The sequence below is a fragment of the Phocoena phocoena genome, chromosome 5 (assembly GCF_963924675.1).
Source record: "Phocoena phocoena chromosome 5, mPhoPho1.1, whole genome shotgun sequence".
In the NCBI taxonomy this organism is placed as follows: domain Eukaryota; kingdom Metazoa; phylum Chordata; class Mammalia; order Artiodactyla; family Phocoenidae; genus Phocoena; species Phocoena phocoena.
This window is the reverse complement of record NC_089223.1, coordinates 5393390-5413721: the sequence shown is the minus strand read 5'-3', so window position 1 is coordinate 5413721 and position 20332 is coordinate 5393390.

Sequence of the window (20332 nt, the reverse complement as noted above, 5' to 3'; positions counted from 1 at the left end):
CATTCAGGGTAAAACAACAGTACACATTTGTGTCCTTCACTGCGGATAAATTGCCGGTATTCCAAAAGCCGTTCTCTCCTTGACATTCTGACCTAGTCAGTTCCTACATTTATGTAGCAATTATGTTCCATCCCCCAAAATCCCACGGAAACAATTACTGTACTGTGCCTGAAATTAAAGTTGGGAAATATCTTCTTAGTACCACCTGTCAGGCCAAAGCACTTGTTTTGAGCTACTAGCAGCAATGAAATTACATCTCATCTTTGACTGTGTACTCTGTACCTAACTTGTTATCATTGGTGGATTAGACTCGATCACTTACTGAGTGTCCTGGAAATGAGGTACACAGTTGTGTATCAAATGGTAAACTAATGAAAATAGGCAATGAGGAAAAATTTTCTTCCACATATTCAATAAAAAAATATGAATAATTATATATATATATAATATGTATACTTTCATATATATATTTGAAGGCTAGTACAAAAAGCCTGATGGATACACATAGTTTAGTTGTTCAGTACCTTTTATTTCTATTCATAAGGTTGATGAAATGGGAATAAATATTACATTGGCTTATTTGGTAGTTACTGCATTACACCAGCCCCCAAAGAGAACAAACTGACCTTATGTGGTAAAAGCTTTTTATTTAAATTGAGCATAAACATTATCTCTAACAAGAGATATGACCCAAACAGTAATAAATACAAAGGAATAAAATCTATTAGCATAGAATCCTTATTAAAATGTGATCTATAGATGGTGGTAGTCTGTAATGTTTGGATGGTAGAGATGAACTTCTAATACGCTCTCAGTATCCATAGCCACTGTGATGTGCAAAACCGTTGCGGCAGCTCTTGAAAACTTTCACGTGTTGTCCCGTGACACACAGGAGGGATGCTCTCCAAATGCCTGCCTGACCTTGCGTCACACGCAGTACTCCATCTCAGCACGTGGCACTGTCAGCCCCACGTATGCCAGCTGTCTTAGTGGCCCATTCATTCAAAGCAAATGATTAATTTTCTTTAACACCAGCTTGCTTTTTGACCAACTGTAATTCCTGGTATATTTATTGGCAGCACCGTGAGTTTTCTGTTTAGCAAAATTATGGGTGGAAAAATATTTAAGGGCAGAAAAAAATAACTGTAGGCATTCACTTTATTAATACGTTCAGATACCGTTTGACCCCTATGAAATTGCCTACAAAATGGCAATGTCATACGGTTCAGTCTTAAATATGGACTCCATAATGCATTACTTCCTACACGTATTTTTCTTCAGTGAACATCTCCCTGTCCCATTATTCTATAGGTCACATTTTGGAAACAGTGTCATAGATAATAGCTGGAAGAAATTCATGGTGGGGCCCATTTCTCAGAGGTACCTGGTCTTGCTAAGAAGACAATTTATTAGAAGACCCTGGGGCCTGGAAGTAATGTTAAATATGTTGTATTAGGTTAGGAAACCACTGTTCTTTAGTATAGACTCTGTAGTTCTTAACCTGGTTTCCCTCCCTCCCCAAACTGCCCCTGCCCCCTGCAGTGTACTAGCGCCTACTAAAAACCTGTGAGATGTACATTTTTCTAGGAAGGAGGAGAACTGAGGGTCTGTGGCTTTCCTCCTGTTTTTAAAGAGAAAAAGAAAGGGGCTGGAAAGAGTCTCTCTCAAGGTTTTCCCTTTTTTGGAGCACATATAACACAAATCTTTTTCAAATTTGATAATGCACAAACCGTTAAAAAAAAATAGTTGTGAACCCCCAAGACTGTACTCAGAGACCACGTTGGGAGACACTGAATTATGAAACTAAAATTTCATTCTATAGAAATGCCTCTTCGATGTCTTACAGAATTTTTATACCTGCAAGAATATATCTGTGGATACATTCAATTTAAAAAAATTTGGCCTAAACAATGTTGGATTTCAAATGGCTTTATAGGCAAAACTTCCAAATAATTACAGCCAGGAGGAGAAGAAATATTTAATGGTCTTAGATATTTAGAAAATGTCTTCCAATTGTTTCTGCCCAGTAGGGAGTTTATCTATAATTTAGACCATGAACTGGAAATCACTCTTACACTAAAAGAAAGGGGAATTATCTTCACCTTAACAAATTTAGTTGTCAGTCTCCATTTTACAAAGCTCTCTCCAGGCATACTGTGACGAGGAGTGAAATCTGGGTAAGTTTGAAAAGTCTAAAAACATTCTACAAAGACAGAAATGCCCGTACACAAGTGCAACAGACAATAGTCCATGATATGTGGTAACTAAACAGCTGGTGTCTAGGGAAGACAAAGTTTTAACTGATCAAGTAGCTGCTGATAGAAAACATTACTGTGGAAATAAAGAATAAGGACTTTGCATTAGGTGATTCTTCTACGTTGATTGGAGAGATTGCAGAAAAAAAGAGTTGAGCCCAGGGCTTTAAATTCTAATCCTGCAACCTGGGTAAGGACCAAGAAAACGTTTATATTATCCTGAAATAAACAGACAGTGCCAGCTCCCTTCACAAAACTATCTCCTGTTAGCTGCAGGGTTGGAATTTCCAAAAACCAAACCTATGTCTGATCCTGTGGTTGCCTGAACACTGAATGACCCTCAGATGAACACTGAATGAACCTCAAAAACAATGTAGAGCAAAACCACCAGACACAAAGGGTATGTTGTTTGATTCCATTTATGAAAAGATGAAAAAAGAAATGTAAAAACCACTTAACCTGACCTTTAGTTTTTAGTGATACATACTTTGATAGCACAAATATTAAAAATGAAAAAAAATAGCAAGAAAGGAATTAACTATAAATGTCAAGAGAGTAAATGCATTAACAGTGAGGAAGAATAATAATTGGGAAAGGGTAAAAGCGGGCCCTTCTACAGTTCTGGCCACACCCCAGATACAGTTATATGGGTGATCGCTTTGTGATAATTTATTAGGCTGTACATTTATGTTCTAAGCAAATCCATATGTGTATATTATTCTTCAAAGTCAAAAGGATTAAGGTAAACAACCCTTGTATGGCTTCCCATCCCACTCAGAGAAAAAAGTCAAGGTCCTTAAGTGGCCTGCAAGTCCCTCAGTGATCTGGCCCCTATTAACTGATTTCTCAATTCCCCTTCCTTTAAAGACCTAAATAGACATTTCTCCAAAGAAGACATACAGATGGCCAACAAACACATGAAAAGATGCTCAACATCACTAATTATTAGAGAGATGCAAATCAAAACTACAATGAGGTATCACCTCACACCAGTCAGAATGGGCATCTACAACAATAAATGCTGGAGAGGGTGTGTAGAAAAGGGAACCCTCTTGCACTTTGGTGGGAATGTAAATTGATACAGCCACTTTGGAGAACAGTATGGAGGTTCCTTAAAAAACTAAAAATAGAGCTACCATATGACCCAGCAATCCCACTACTGGGCATGAACTCTGAGAAAACCATAATTCAAAAAGAGTCATGTACCACAGTGTTCATTGCAGCTCTATTTACAATAGCCAGGACATGGAAGCAACATAAGGGTCCATCGACAGATGAATGGATAAAGAAGATGTGGTACATATATACAATGGAATATTACTCAGCCATAAAAAGGAGTGAAATTGGGTCACTTGTAGTGATGTGGATGAACCTAGAGTCTGTCATACAGTGAAATAAGTCAGAAAGAGAAAAACAAATATTGTATGTTGACACATATATATGGAATCTAGAAAAATGGTACAAATGAACCTACTTCCAGGGCAGGAGTAGAAATGCAGACATAGAGAACAGACATGTGGACGTGGCGGAGGTGGGGTGGGAAGGAGAGGGTGGGACGAACTGAGAGAGTAGCATTGACCTATATACACTACCATGTGTAAAATAGGTAGCTAGTGGGAACATGCTGTAAAGCACAGGGAGCTCAGTTTGGTGCTCTGTGATGACCTAGAGGGGTGGGATGGGGGGTGGGAAGGAGACGCAAGAGGGAGGGAATATGGGGATATGTGTATACGTATAGCTGATTCATTTTGTTCTACAGCAGGAACTAACACAACATTGTAAAGCAATTATACTCTGATTAAAAAGAAAAATTCTTCCTCTTTCTCATCCTGTTCCTGCAGTTGCACATTTATACTTGAACATGATTGGAGAAAACCAAACCACCATGCTGTCTGGATCACTTGAAATTCCTCAGCACTTCCCCTAAAAATGCACCCTTAGGGCTGCCTGGAAATGCACCATATTTCGCTAGACCGTTCACTAGTCTCCACCTAGGTGACAATTTCATGCCTCTCCTCTATCTCCAAGCCCTCCACTTCCCCCACCTGCTATTTCACTATCCTTCCTCTCCTGGGTATTTTGCCTGCCTCTTTGTTCTGTGAAAGTGGAAAGGATTCTATTTGTTGGACATAGAGGTGTATCACCCCTTCAAGAAAAATGCCATTACCCCAGCTGCTGGGAGAGCTGTCAGATATATGCCTGAAATCAGGTCCTAGCAAGAGCCCAAGCATAGACCCTTCAGAGGAACCCAAATCCAATGTCAGTTTAGAGGGAAGAGGGTGGCAGCAGCATAAAGACACCAGGGACAAATCCAAATCTGTCTTTGGAGTTGGTTAAGGCTTTGCCAGGCATGAACTGTACTTTGAAATTTTCTTCCAAACAATCCTGTTTCCTCCCTCTCCCTTCGTAAGTGTTGATCCCTAGTATTCAGCATTCCAAACTCCAGCTTAATTTTGCTTCCAGAACTCATTCTGTGACACCTCATAAAGGATCCAGATTCATATCGCCATGTCCATCTACCAATCTGCTTCTGTTCCAAGGTCCTATGACTGTCTCATCTAGGTAGAGCTCTTATTTAAAGCAATCACTTCATTCGTGTACTGTTTTTGCTTACTCAAAGACATCACTCTAGCAATTCTCTCCTCTCCCCTGACATCACCAATCTTTCCTTGTTGGAAAAATTTCCATTATTTGTCCCATCCTATAATTAGAAAAAAAACAATTCTTTTGGCCCATTCACCAGTTACTGCCCTGTTTCTCTGCTCTTTTTTGCAAAAAAATGACTTTAAAAGTGATCTATTATCCCAGTCCCCAATTCCTCTTCTCCCAACTCTCTTTAGTTTATTCTAATCAGGATTTTGCTCCCACTAATGGGTGAGAACCACTCTTGTCACAGTCATTCCGTGCGTCCTACAATGCCAGCTACGATGGTCTGGTCTCAGCCTTCGTCATACTTCACTATTTTCACGAAGGCTGATACTTTTCTACTCTTTGAAACTTTTTCCGCTTGGCTTCTAGGATGTCAAGCTCTCTTGTTTTTCTACCTTACTGGTCACACTTTCTCAGACCAGCCACAGGTCTAAGTGGCACTATTTACTTAAACAAAAATATGCCCAGGTCCCTGGAGATGTGCCGTGAGGGGCATTGCTGTCAGTCTCCTTTCCTGGTTTGCTCTGCCTCTTAGGGAGCACGGTCACAGGGCTCTGTGCTTGGTGCACTTCTGTTTTCCAATTACACTCATCTCTACCCCAGACCTTGCTCAGAGTTGGAACTCCACAGACCACCTGATGTTTCACTCCGATGACTAATCCACACCTCAACATGTCCACCACTCAGTTCTAAGCTGTCACTCCACAGTTGCTCCACCAGAAGTGTCTGCTCTCTCAGTGGTGACAACTCCGTCCTTGCAGTTGCTCAAGTCTCAGATACCTGCTTCAAAACAAAGCGAATGGAAAATCAATAAGGACTGTAAATTTTACTTTATGCTCAGGGATGGGGGTGGGAGGGTGGTGGTTAAAGTAGAGAAGTAACCTAATTTCCAGTTTGCTAGGAGTAGTTCTCTGGATTTAAATACTCCACATGGGTTGATGACAAGACCAAAGGGATTAACTCTTCTCCCTCCCTTTCCGCCAATAACCATTCCTGCCTCCATTGAGTAGGATGTTACCGAACTCAGGTCCAGCTGCTGGCCTCTCGAAAATCAATACGAGAGAGAGAGAAATGTTTGTAGAAAGGAAGGTTGCTTTTAATCAGAATACTGACCATCTGGGGAGAAGGTGGACTCGGTGTCCGCAGTAACCATCTCTGAAGGTTCTGCTTGGCCATGAAAGCTTTTAAGGGGGAGCAGGGAAGTCATTTCAGTTAATCATTGAGATGCGGGTCAGAGTCCTCACCATCCCTCACTGTGTGCAGGCTTGTCAACCCCTTGCGATATTTCTTTAGATGATCTCTTGTTCACACAGCTTGTTCATGAGATTACTGAAGGGGAAGCTAGGGAAGAGATCTGTTAATTACTTATTCTTCATTTCTACTTCTTTGATCCATGGAAAGGACCAACAGTTTAGGCAAGGTATTGGGTGATCAAAAGATTTGAAAGGTGTGCTAGGGCTGGAATGAGTAGAGCATGGGGTGCCTGGTTTAAGGTTAGTGACAAGACCGAGGGGCCTCCTGCATAGAGCTGCTGACAAGGATACTCATCTATTTGTGTAACATCAGATCAGTCTTTTGAGCTTCCCTGGTGGCGCAGTGGTTGGGAGTCCGCCTGCCGATGCAGGGGACACAGGTTCGTGCCCCGATCCGGGAAGATCCCACATGCCGCGGAGCGGCTGGGCCCGTGAGCCGTGGCCGCTGAGCCTGTGCGTCCGGAGCCTGTCAGTCTTTCAGCTTTTTATCTAGAAGAATATATCCTACCCCTGTCACTGGGAAAAGCAGCAAAGGGTAGATATGCAATGGCTAGAGTCACATGCAGAAAGGAGAGATTTTTGCCACATCCACTTAGATAAAGTATTTTCTGAGGAGCCTTTGAAGAGTAATTCCTGGGCTTAATTAGTTATTATAGTTATTGTAAAAGGGAGAAGCAAACTCAGGCAGCTCTATCAGTTTTCATCCAGGCCTTTAATCCATTTTCTAAATACAACTAAATCAGAGATTATGGTTCCTGATCCCTGGGACCACAAATATAAATATCTGTGTTATAAAGTGGTTAGAGCTCATCAGTGGTGGGTTCAAAAATACCCGTACTAGAGTTTAACTTGATGGAAACAAAAGAGAAAAAAACACATATATGTGATATCATATGGTATTTGTCTGTTTCTGACTTACTTCACTTAGTATGGTCATCTCCAGAGTATGACACAAAGGAACTTGTCTATGAAACAGAAACAGACTCACAGCAGAGAGAACAGACTGGTGGTTGCCAAGGCAGAGGTGGGGAGGGTAAGCGAGAGATGAATGAGGAGTTTGGGATTTGCAGGTGCAAACTATTATATATAGAATGGATGAACAACAGGGTCCTACTGTAGAGCACAGGGAACTATATATATATAACTGAGTCACTTTGCTGTACAGCAGAAATTAACGCAATGTTGTAAATCAACTATACTTCAATAAAATAAATATTAAAAAAAAGAGAAAAAACCAAAAGCAAAACTAAAATTCAGCTTGAAATCTGCAGCAGTGTGTTGAGACACATCTACACCACTTTTCCTTGACCTTAGGTTTCCAGAGGAGGGAAAGAAGAGTCCAAACTTGCACTCACCGTGCAAGTTCCTGTTACAGTTAAGAGCCTGCCACTCGCTCACGGAGGCTGGCGGTGACTTCTAAACAGGTCGCGTGTGTGAGTGATCCCGGCCAACAGCTTTCTGTGTCAACTGATGTCAGGTTTCCACTCCCCATGGAGAAGCTCTCTCCCTCTAACAGTGGATCTCGCTGTTGTCACACAGCAAGCTGTGGCAGGTTTTTCTCGGCTCTGTGAGGTCGGTCATTATGTCATCGTCCCCTCGTTACACCTGTGTTCTTTCTCTGGGTCCCTAAATGTTACTTCCCTTCTTCACTCACTCATAGGAAAATACTGTAAACAAACATTAGCCTCACAATAAGAGGATTTTTTTCTCCCTAGACAAATTGAAATGTTTTAGACGGCAGAAATAAAGGAATTTTAATGAATACAGAGTGAATACTTTCAACTTCTTTTTCTCCTTTCTCAGAATGAATAAGTAACAATTGTAGGCCAACATTTTAGAATAATCTAGCCAGGGCGTATAAACTTTTTAAGTATGAAATTATTTTAAGCACTTCATCTATGGCGTAAATTGTGACTTTTATATTGGGATGGGGCATATGAGGGTAGGAGGTAATGGAGGGAGAAGAAGGACATGTTCTTGAATTGTATTTGAGAGAAGTGATTTCCTCTAGCTGTCTTCTCTCAGCCCTTGCAAGGTCAAGTCTCTACTTAGGCAAAAAGAAGATGGAAGGACAACACTGAAACCTTGTCCCGTGGAGCTGTTTTAATGAAGAGCTTGTTTCTGCCCCAAGCAGAAATACCTTGGAATGTGAGAGGTACAGATGGAGAGTTCTAAAGAAGTTATTGTCAACATGTAGTGATGATTTGGGGACAAAAAGGAGGAAATGGGGAACTATTTCCTCTGCGTGAGCCTAATTTCATTAAGGAGCTACTGGGAAATAAACAATGTGCTATTATCTAAGTATCTTCATCTATTTCTTCCCCTCCTTCAATACCCTTACCCAATCTTCCCCTTCCTGTAAGCAGTTACAGGAAAATGGAGTAGAATGACCTAAGATCTCCAAGGTCAAGGTCTAGTGACTTCAGAAACTGTGACCTCTCAGAAAGCCCAGAGAGATCATCTCCTCACTAACCTACTGATGAAAGCAAAGAGAATGTACGCAGGAAGAAAGGAATATTTTCCGAATCCTGACACTCAAGTGAGCTATAATCTTTGAAATATATGCATAGCTCACTGCAACATAGATAAAGAATCTAGGAAATAGTACCTATTTCCGATATTTCAATTCCTGTTTATCAGGCGTTATCAAGGGAGCTATATCGTCTCCAAGGAGATAAAACTTAGTTCTTAGAAAGTGAAAAATTCTTACTCTTTTTCTGTACACAGCAGATACACATACAGTAATTATGTATTAGATATATATAATTATAATTAGATATACAGTATATCTGAGGCATTAAAATTTCATGCTGGGAAGATTAGTTAAAAATGCCTAAAAAGCAGGAATTCCCTGGTGGTCCAGTGCTTAGGGCTCGCGCTTTTACTGCTGTGGCCCGGGTTCAGTCCCTGCTTGGGGAACTAGGATCCCACAAGCTGCCGGGTTCATCCAAAAAAAAGCAAAAACCGAAAAACAGTATTGTGCATCGGGCTTTTTGTTTACTAAAGGTTTTTATTCTCTGCCCAGTTCTGGCTAATGGAGCAAATGGTAGAGAAGTATGGAAACCAATTTTTAAAATAGTTGAGCCAATACAGGACTTTCAGGTAAAAGATTGTTTTTAGAGTATGCCTAGATCTGAGACTGGACTGAGGTCACTCTTGTCTGAATTGAAGTCATTTCATTCCTGCAAGATGGTCTAAACTTTGTTGTTGTTGTTTTTGCGGTACGCGGGCCTCTCACTGTTGTGGTCTCTCCCGTTGCGGAGCACAGGCTCCGGACACGCAAGCTCAGCAGCCATGGCTCACGGGCCCAGCCGCTCCGCGGCATGTGGGATCTTCCCGGACCGGGGCACGAACCCGTGTCCCCTGCATCAGCAGGCGGACTCTCAGCCACTGTGCCACCAGGGAAGCACCGTTGTTTTGTTTTTAAACTTAAAATGTCCTAATGCCCGAAGAGGCACTGAACAAATCGTTGAGCGTGGCTATAATTAAGTTGGATTTATCTTATGCACAGGTAGTAGCTTTCCTGATTGTTTATACTAAATCGCTAGGAATTTCGCCAGATGCCACTGCTGAGGTTGGAAAAATACTCTACTGGCATTCTCAAGGAACCACTGCCCTGATGTTTTTCAGAAAGCGAAGCTTATCATTTCCAATGCATTGTAAGCTGTTTCTCAGTGAGCATTCATTATGACTCTGGTTAATAAATTAATGAGCTTAGAGACTGGGATAGGTGTGTCTCAAATATAAATGTTCATTCTTGCTACTTTAATACAGATGAGTAATTTCAGACATTAAAAAATCAATATCGGGCTTCCCTGGTGGCGCAGTGGTTGAGAGTCCGCCTGCCGATGCAGGGGACACAGGTTCGTGCCCCGGTCTGGGAAGATCCCACATGCCGCGGAGAGGCTGGGCCCGTGAGCCACGGCCGCTGAGCCTGCGCATCCGGAGCCTGTGCTCCGCAACAGGAGAGGCCCGCGTACCGCAAAAAAGATTTATCTATAGATTTCCTTTCAAATCTATTAAAAAAAAAAAATCAATATCTTTGTATGTCCGTGTTTTGTTATATTCAGTAAAACTAGGAGCAAAAAGAAATCGCATGTATGAAATATAACAGAAAGAGTCCAAAATTAACTATATTTTTATGAACATCTCTATAATAGCATCTGTTATTTTCACTAAGTAGGTATATTCAATTTTATTAAAAGCCCATTTTTATAAAATGCTTGGTGCACCAAATATGGCACAAACAGGAACTGCAGTCTTAGCCACATGTTCATTTACACACGTGTCCAAGGAGCTAATGACATCACCCAGTCAGTGTACTGTTGAAGCAGAGTAGCTGGGCCAAGCAGCCACCTAGAAGATATTTTGCAAATCTGCAGCAAGCTGACAATCTGTTTCTAACCAAAAGAAACAAATGTCTAAGAAACGATCAGAAAAATTCCAAGTCAATGTATTAACAACTCAAACTTTGACCATCATAACTTGGGTGGCTCAGCTGGAATGCAGCAGTGCCGCAGCCGTTGTTTTAATAATACAACACTCGACCAAGACTCACGTGAACTGAAATATTGAATAAGAGAAAAAAAAACGTGAGCTTCCGGGGAGCCGCAAGTCCCAAACGTAAGGTAGATAGCTAGTGGGAAGCAGCCGCATAGCACAGGGAGATCAGCTCGGTGCTTTGTGACCGCCTGGAGGGGTGGGATAGGGAGGGTGGGAGGGAGGGAGACGCAAGAGGGAAGAGATATGGGAACATATGTATATGTATAACTGATTCACTTTGTTATAAAACAGAAACTAACACACCATTGTAAAGCAATTATACTCCAATAAAGATGTTAAAAAAAAAAAAAGGTGGGAGAACAGGCCCGGCAGCTTTGGCCTTTCCTGCCCAAACAGAACCTGAGATGATTCCCTTTCTCTCCCTCCCCTTCTCCCTGCCTCACACTGAAGGGGACACATGGGGAGGGGCAGTCGGGAAGGAGATTTCTCTTCTTCGTAGTCTGTCCTCTGCCAGATGAAAGGGGAGGAGCCCGACTTTGAAGTCACAGCCGCAGGAAACAGAGACTGGAGGAGTTTCCTCCAAAAGAAGTTGCCGGGCTCAGTGCTGCTGCAGTCTGGATGTCTCAGAACTGAAACATGCCCATGGACAGTGTCTCTCTGAAGCCAGAAAGAAGTGTTGGATAAATAATGAGAACCACAAAACAAAGCTTCATGAGAATGGCACCAACGTTCACTTAGGTTTTTCGTGAGCTTAGGCTCCTCCTATAAGATGATGCACTTGCCTATTGAATGTTTATGCTGACTTGGTTTAGTAAAGGTTTAGTTTTGAAAACTGGAGAAGGTCTGCTTATCCTTTATGGAGATCAACCATTACAGCAGCAAGATAGCTGAGGTGCACATCAAAGGAATGATTTCGGGGAGCCCAGACTCTTGCATCTTCCCGTACTTAGAAAAGCGCTGAATTCCTTAACTTGTGATGTCTGGTTTTCTTTAATTGGCAATAATATTTTGACGTTCAGACCACCTGGCCTTTGCTGCAAAGCTCCTACATAACCTGGCTCCCCAGCTCGCCTCCTTGGAGCAGTTTTCTCAGGGTTACTGAAGATGCTGTCTTCTGGGCTTGAAGTCCTAAAAATTCCCACCGCATAAAACATAACTCTCAACTTTTAGGTCGTGAATAATTTTTTAGTCGACAAGCAAGATGTCTTGAAAGCTGGTACTGAATGATTCAGGAAAACTCAACTTCAGCTCATCTGTATGAATCTGCTCAGGCTGCCGTTACCAAACACCACCTGCGCGGCTTAAACAGCAAACATTTATTTTCTCGTAGTTCTGGAGGCTGGAAGGTCAAGGCCAGGGTGCTGGCAGATTTGGTGTTTGGTGAGACCTCTCCTCCTGGCTCGTAGCCAGCTGCCACCTTGCTGTGTCCTCACACGGCCTTTCCTCTGTGCACACCGGGGAGAAAGCGGGGTCTCTGCTGTCTCCCCCTCTTCTTAAAGGACACCAGCCCTGCTGGATTAAGGCCCACAGGGCCTCATTTAACCTTAATTCCCTCCTTAAATGTCCTATGTCCCCATGCAGCCACACTGGGGGTTAGGGCTTCAACATTTGAATTTCAGGGGAAATAGAAATTTGGGGGGATCAAACTCCTCTATCTAGTTGATGACACTGTGCTGTTGGTAACTAAAAAAAAAAAAAGCATAACCTAAAAGCTGAGAATTTTGTTTTATTCAGCAGAGCTCCTGAGGACTTCAAGGCTGGGGGGCAGCATCTCAGACAGCTCCGAGGGACTGCTCCAAAGAGATAAGGGAGCATAGGTGTTTTTGCAACAAAGACCAGGTAGTCGGAACATCAAAAGATTACTGTTAAGAAAACCAGACATCTCAAATTAAGCACTTTTCTTTTTATGGGAAGATGCAAGAGTCTAGGCTCTCTAAAGTCATTCCTTTGATATACACCTCTGCTCTCTGGCACCAGTATCCTGTTCTCTCCCGTCCTGAGTCCCCTCAGGTGCACCACTGGGGACAACTGCAGTGGCTGAGAGCTTGGCAGTGGGCAGCCCATTTGTCTCCATCCTGAATCCCCTCAGGGCTCACTGTTAGGGGAGCTGTAGTGGCTTGATGGCTGCAACAATCCTGTGTTTATCAATATGGCAGTTGGCATTTTTCATTGACACTGCCAAGTTTATTTTGACATGGCTTTTGCCCAGGTAGATATGGGCAGCCTGCGGACACAGCTGCTTCCTCCTAGTGCCCTCTCTTTCCTTGGTCTCTCTCTCTCTCTCTCCCCAGAGAACCTAAAATTGGACACACATATGAGCACCTCACTATTCTTCTGTCTCTCTGTCCTCCACACAATCCTGGTTAAAAGATTTTCTTTACAGCATCTCTTCTGATTTTGTCTTCTCCTCCTCTTTCTGACTCTAGCTAAAATTAAATATAGATAGAAGTTCCTTCTCTACACTATAAAAATGTCTGTGAGCTACGTTCTTCAAAATTGTTTGTTGATCTGCTACTGGGAAGAAAAAAAATTAATTTTTAAAATTGTCAGGCTTCCCTGGTGGCACAGTGGTTAACAATCCGCCTGCCAATGCAGGGGACACGGGTTCGAGCCCTGGTCTGGGAAGATCCCACATGCCGCGGAACAATGAAGCCCGTGCACCACAACTACTGAGCCCACACGCCTAGAGCCCGTGCTCCGCAACAAGAGAAGCCACCGCAATGAGAAGCCCGCGCGTCGCAACAAAGAGTAGCCCCTGCTCGCAGCAACTAGAGAAAGCCCTCGCGCAGCAAGGAAGACGAACGCAGCCAAAAATAAATAAATAAAGTAATTAATTAATTTAAAATTGTCTTTCTAGTCTGTCAGTGGAGTTATTATCTTGCTGCGTATTTTGCAATAATAAATTTAAGATTACTTCGGTAATATACATTTATGTGATTCATTTTATATGTGTGACTAGAAAAAAAGCAATCACAAGAAGACGTATAACTTTTTATATGTGTACAAAGTAAAGTAGAACTTGCAATGCAAGTCATTCTATTTACTGTAACAAGAAGAGAAATGTTTTTCATTTAGGTTCTTAAGCTCCCTATGTTAGGTGAGTGGGAGCGTTTATCAGTGTGCATTAATCCAGGGAATTGTTAAACCAAAGGAGCAAGTTGAATGAGCTACAGAGAAACTCTTAAGCAGAAGTGCTGAATTTCTTCTTATATGATTATCTTTGATCGCCAGGAAAGCTTAGAGATGATTAAAATAAAAAGGAGGTAAGTATCGTTAGAACACTTATGTATCTTGTCAGCAAATTGCTGAAACTCACGAAAAGGGACTGGACTTTAGTGCTCAGCTGGATCCAGAAGATGGAAATCATTTCTTTCCTCCTAAGTTCGTAACAGGAGTCCAGAAGCTACTAATATTCCTGAATTTTTTATGCAGGCATCAACTTTCACATTTTGTGAGCTCTATGCTATGGGACCTCTAGTTAATGGAGTTCTTTCCGCAGATGACCCTTTAATAGAAGAGATATTCCTTAAGTTTCCTTCTCATTTGCAATTAACAAGCCAGAAGCATAATAAGTGGCCGTGCATTTTCCTTTATTTATTTTATAAATATTTAATGAGTATCTATGTGCCAGGTAGTGCTTTCAGTACTGGAAACACAATGACTAAATCACAAACTATACTCTTAAGGATCTCACTGTCTAGCAGGGATGGCGGGGAAAGAAAAGAATGGTTTCCATTCAGTGAGACGGGTGCCTTGATAGAAATAATTATAAGCTAGAGTGAGGGAATAAAGGAGAGAGCAGGGAAGGCATCACAGAGGAGGTGACATGTGTGCTGTGTCTTGATGGATGAGTAGGAGATTTCCAGGTTGATAAAGAGAGGGAAGAGCTCTCAAAATAGCCTACAACATGTGCTAAGACAGAGAATATGGAAAACCATGACTCTGAGATCACATCTTTCTTTTAGTCATGTACTACTTGACTCTAGGCCAAATCAGAATCAGTATATCTTTGGTAAGTTATAAAGTAATTTCTTAAAAAATTGGAACCAGTAGCACATTTATATATTTTCATACATTGGTCTTCAGGAATGAAGTTCATCCTTAAATTCAGGATGAAGTTCAGTTTCATCTAAATATTTTACAACATGTTTTCCTTCTATCTCTGTCAAAAAGATAAAAGCAGTTAAATGACAGCAATGCACCGAGAAGGAGAGGTGTTTATAGAGTTTCCTTTGTCGCAGCACCCACTTTGCCCAGAAAGATGCAGTTTCGGGAAGCGTGTCCTGGTGTGATGCAGGACAGATTTTCTTCCAGGTTCCACTTTGACAGCTGGGGGTGGAGCAACTTTCTGCTCTGTTCTTCCCTTCCCCTTCCTGCATCTACCTGAGGAGGAGGAGCTGCTGCTTTCAGATATAAGTAAATCCAAGACATTCCACTTCCTTCACCAGTGGTGAGATGGCTTTAAGTTAAAAATACGTGTTAATCCAGAAATACCCTCCTCTGTTTTTTTTTTTTATCTTATGGGGCTGGGTTAGGCAATTCACCAACAAACTCAGCGGCTCTATGCCCGTTTTTCTCACCTAATAAAATAGACTTACGTGATGGTCGGGTCCTCCCAAGATACAGATTTGGGAGGGGCCAGGGTAGTGTGGGAAAAGGTCATGCTTAGCCAAAGCCACTAAGTCTCTGCCAGAAATCTGCCTTTGCGGTCACTGGGCACTCACTCCATGGTCACTAATTGGTACTTTGTTTTCCATTGGGCTTTGTTTCTTCTTATAGATCTACCTTGGGAAACTTGTGGGGAAAAGGGAGAGGGATGAATGATTGGCAAATTTGGGGCATTTTTATATTTTTGGATATAATACTACCAAATACGATCGAAAGTATGCTTTCAGTTCCTAACTTTCTGGTACAGTGTCAGCAGGCTTGAAAGTGAAATAAGGCAACTTATTTGCCTTATTTAGCTTAGCTTAGCTAAAGCTTAGCTTTTGGGAACCAGATTGCATCTGGAGAGGTCAGGGCAGTACAGCGTCAGCAGGTGGTGGCCATGCTTCAGGCAAACAAGAGAAGAAATTGGGGTGAGGGAAAATATATCTGGAATTTGCTGAGGTCTGGGGAAATAAGAACTCGTATACTATTGTATGTTACTCCATGTAACCCTTTAGTGAATAATTAACTATCATAATTGAATACGCAAAGCCATTAACCCAGAAATCCCAGTCTGAGGAATTTGTCCTTCAAATGTACTTGCGTGAGCAGTTAAATATTTGTGTATGAAGATCTTCGTTTAATTCTGTTTGTAAGATTGGAAATAACCCGGATAATCGTAGTAAACTGATTAAAAATGGCACAATAATGCATGATGCGCTGTACTAAAGAATATCAGACACTGAAAAGGATATTTATGTAGTCATATTTACTGTGCAGAAATTCATTATTAAATTAAAAAAGCAAGGTACAAAGCACTTGTAATATGTTCCTATTTATGTAAAACCAAAAATATATGTATGCTTCCATATTCATAAATGTTCAAGAAAAAAATACCCCTCAGGGATACACAGTACCCTTAGTAGTAGATACCCTTGAGGGATGTATGGAGTGCATGTGTATGTATTTTTTAAAATTAAGTGCATGCATTGCTTTTGTGATAAAATAGTTTTAAGAGCTCATAAGGTAGGATGCAAATAAAAATAATAGCATAAGATTTAGCATTATATTAAACAAGTTCTATTAAACAAGATTTGGTTAACTCCCTGTCCTTGAGGAGATTTCTTTGCTGTCTTCTATGACATCACTCCTAAGTGATGTATTTTTCCCCTAAGTCCCTGGCCATTCCTGATTCTTCTGTTACTGTCTTCTCTTCCACTCTCTCCTAAAGATTTGTGTTAGACCTATACTCCCCTCGATGTACAGATTACCCTTGTAATTGTAAGGTACAATGTACCCTTACCCGCCCCCTACCTCTGGCTTCACTTACCATCTCTACGCTGATTACTGGCAGATCTATTTCTCAGCACGAACTCCTTTCCTGAGTCTCAGATCAATACATTTATTTCCCTCCAAAAATAATGAACCTGACATTCAACGTGCACCAAACTATCCTCTTGCCCTCAAACAGTCCTCTCCTTCTCCAGTATTTCTCTTCTCAGTGAATGCCAGCAGTCAAAGATCCCCAGGAGACACGAGACAAATTTAGGTGCTCAAACAGGGCATGTGGCATCTCAGCAGGGGTGGTCTGGGAGGGTAAACAGGGGAGATGGGCTTGGGTGAGATGACTGTGGAGACTGTTCACAAAAGCTCCGTGGCTCTGGATTGGGTATATAGGGCTGTGTTTGTGCTGGTGTGTATGTACAGCTGTCACGTGACATCATCCAGCCTCTCCCAGCTAGCTGAATGAATTAATAAATATGTTCATTAATTTATTAATTCCCAAGATATTCTGCAGTGATCTTTGAGAACAGATTTGGGGGAATTTTTGCTTTAAGAGAGCCTTAAATTTTGAGATCTTTAAATGGTCTTAAAAGATTCTCATAACTTAACAAAATTTCAGATTATAGGTAGTTAACCTCTCAATAAAAAGCTGATGGAAGTATTTATTGAATAAAAAAGGCAGAACCTCAGGTTTGGTATTTTAAATTTACTGAGTCCTTAAGGATAAAGTGGAAAGATGATTTCTTTGGAGTAGTGAAAATAAAGTAAGAAGTAATTCTGTCCTCTGAGCATAGAAAGTGCTGTTTCACTTTTCTCTTTCATTTTTCTGGAAGAAATGGAGATTGAATCCTGGGGGGGATTCTTCAGCCTTAAACTGTGGAGTTGGGCTGTCAGAGGACTAATACCCTCACCCTCCTCAAACCTTATATATTTTTGTATTTTGTAAAATTTTAAGTTACTAATTTTTATAATTTAGTGGTGGATTCCTTTCAATTTTATGTATATAATAATAAAATTTTCAAATAATGACAAATTAATTTTTTTCTATTTTTATAATCAATTAATTACCTATCAATCTATCTACCTGTCATTGTATTATTTAGGATCTTCAATGCCATGTAGGATATATTTGTTGATAAGCGATATATCCGCCTGCTGTGGCTGCCATAACAAAATAACAGACTAGGCAGCTTAAACTACAGAAATGTATTTTCTCACAATTTTGGAGGTTAAGAGTCTTCATCAAGGTGTCAGCAGTGTTGGTTTCTTCTAAGGCTTCTCTCCTTGGCTTGTAGAAGACTGTCTTCTTCTGGTGTCTTCATACGGTTTTCCCTCTGTGTGTGCCTGTGTCTTAATCTCCTGTTCTTATAAGGACACCTGTCATAGTTGATCAAGGGACACCCTAATAACCTCATTTTAACGTAATTACCTCTCTAAAGATCATATCTTCAAATACCTTCTGAGGTACTGGGGGTTAGGACTTCAACATATGAATTTTGTGGAGACACAATTCAGTCTAGAACAACAGGTATTCTTGCCTTGTTCCTGATTTTAAAACACATTTTTTCATGTTTTACAATTACATATAATATGTCAATTTCAGTGGCATTAACTGAATGACAGTTGTCTCTGGACCCTTCATTCCCCCCCACCCCAAACACACCAATTCAGCAATAATTCATGGACAGATTCCTTTTGTGACAAATCAGGAACTAATTGAAAAAGACTTCTGCATCCCGGGAGAATGCAAAACCAGATTCACCAAAGCTGGTAGGAAGATTTGGGAAGTCTTCCTGCCAGACAGTCTGCAGCCAGCACAGTTGCATATGGTCAGGAAGAGGCCACCTAGCTCCCAGCTTCACCCCGGGGAGAGGAGGAGTTGGTCCAGTGCCCCAAGTTTTCTGAAGGGGCTCCTCACTCAGAGGACTGGCTTTTGTCTTGTCTGTCTTGAACCCTGATGGGTCTGGGACAGTCTAGCTGGCCCAGGGGAATGGAAACAGCAGCTTGGGCTGGTAGATGCCTTAGCTCCCCACCCTTTCTTAGTACAGAAGAGCCGACAAAAGCCACATCTGCCTGTTTCTCCCTGGGGAGGGTTGGTAGAGGCCCCAAAATCTCTGGCCAGGCTTTCTGGTGAGGGTCTTCTGTACAAATGGAGACTGAAATCAGAGCTGCTTTGTCCAGCGCACGGACACCAACAGAGAGTCAAGGAAAATGAAGAATCAGGCAAAGGCCTTCCAAACAAAAAAACAAGATGAGTCTCCAGAAACCAAATCTAATTAAAGTGGAGTTACATGATTTACCTAACAGAGAATTAAAAATAACTCTCACAAAAACCCACAGCAAAACACACGAACAAAGTGAGAATTTCAACAGAGATAGAAAATATTTTAAAAGTACTAAACAGAAAGCGTGGTGCTGAAGGACAAATAATAGAACTGAAAGATTCACTGTGTTATTCTACAATAACTGTTAGAACTAATCAATGAATTCGAAAAAGTTGCAGAATACATGATCAACATAAAAAATCAGTTGTGTTTCTACATACTAACAATGAGCTGTCTGAAAAGGAACTCAGGAAACAATCCCATGAACAATAGCATCAAAAAGAATAAAATACCTGGGAATAAACTTACTAAGGAAGCGAAAGACCTGTATATGGAGAACTATAATACAGCGTTGAAAAATTAAATAAGACACAAACAGATGGAAAGATAGCCTGTGTTAATGGATTGGAAGAATTAACATTGTTAAAATGTCCATACAACCCAAAGCAGTCTACAGATTCAATTCAATCTCTACCAAAATTTCAATGACATTTTTAAATAGAAATAGAAAAAACCCCACAATTCTATAATTCACATGGAAGCACAAAAGACTATAAATAGCCAAAGCAATTTTGAGATAAAGAACAAAGCTGGAGGCATCACACTTTCTGTTTTTAAAATATTCTGCGGGCGCACTGGAGATATTGCAGGCTCAGTGCCAAAACACTGCGATAAAGCAAATATCACAATGAAGAGAGTCACAAGAATTTTTTGGTTTTCCAGTGTGTATAAAGGTTATGTTTACACTATACTGTAGTCTACTAAATGTACAATAGCGTTATGTCTAAAAGAACCATGTACATACCTTAATTAAAAAGTACTTTATTGCTAAGAAAATGCTAACCACCAGCTGAGCCTTCAGTGAGTCACACTCTTTTTACTGGTGGAGGGTTTGAAAAATTGTGAGAATTACCAAAATGTGAGCACACAAAGTGAGCAAATACTATTGGAAAAATAGCACCAATATACTTGCTCGAAGCAGGGTTGTAATTTGTAAAAAACACAGTATCTGTGAAATACAATAAAGCAAAGCACAATAAAATGAGGTCTGCCTGTACAAAGCTAGAGTCATCGTACCAGTACGGTACTAGCATAAAGACAGACGTATAGATCAATGGAACAAAATAGAAAGCCCAGAAATAAATCCTCATATATACAATGAACTGATTTTCAGTAAGAGTACCAAGAATACACAATGGGGAAAAGACAGTCTCTTCAACAAATGGTGCTGGATCTCTATCGTCCGTTCCAAAGGTAACAACTATCCTTACTTCTAACACTTTGTATTAGTTTTATTATAATGAATCTTGTGCTATGTATTCTTTGCTGTCTACCTTCTTTTACTCACCATTTATATATATATATATATATATATATATATATATATATATATATATATATATATACTTTTTTTTTT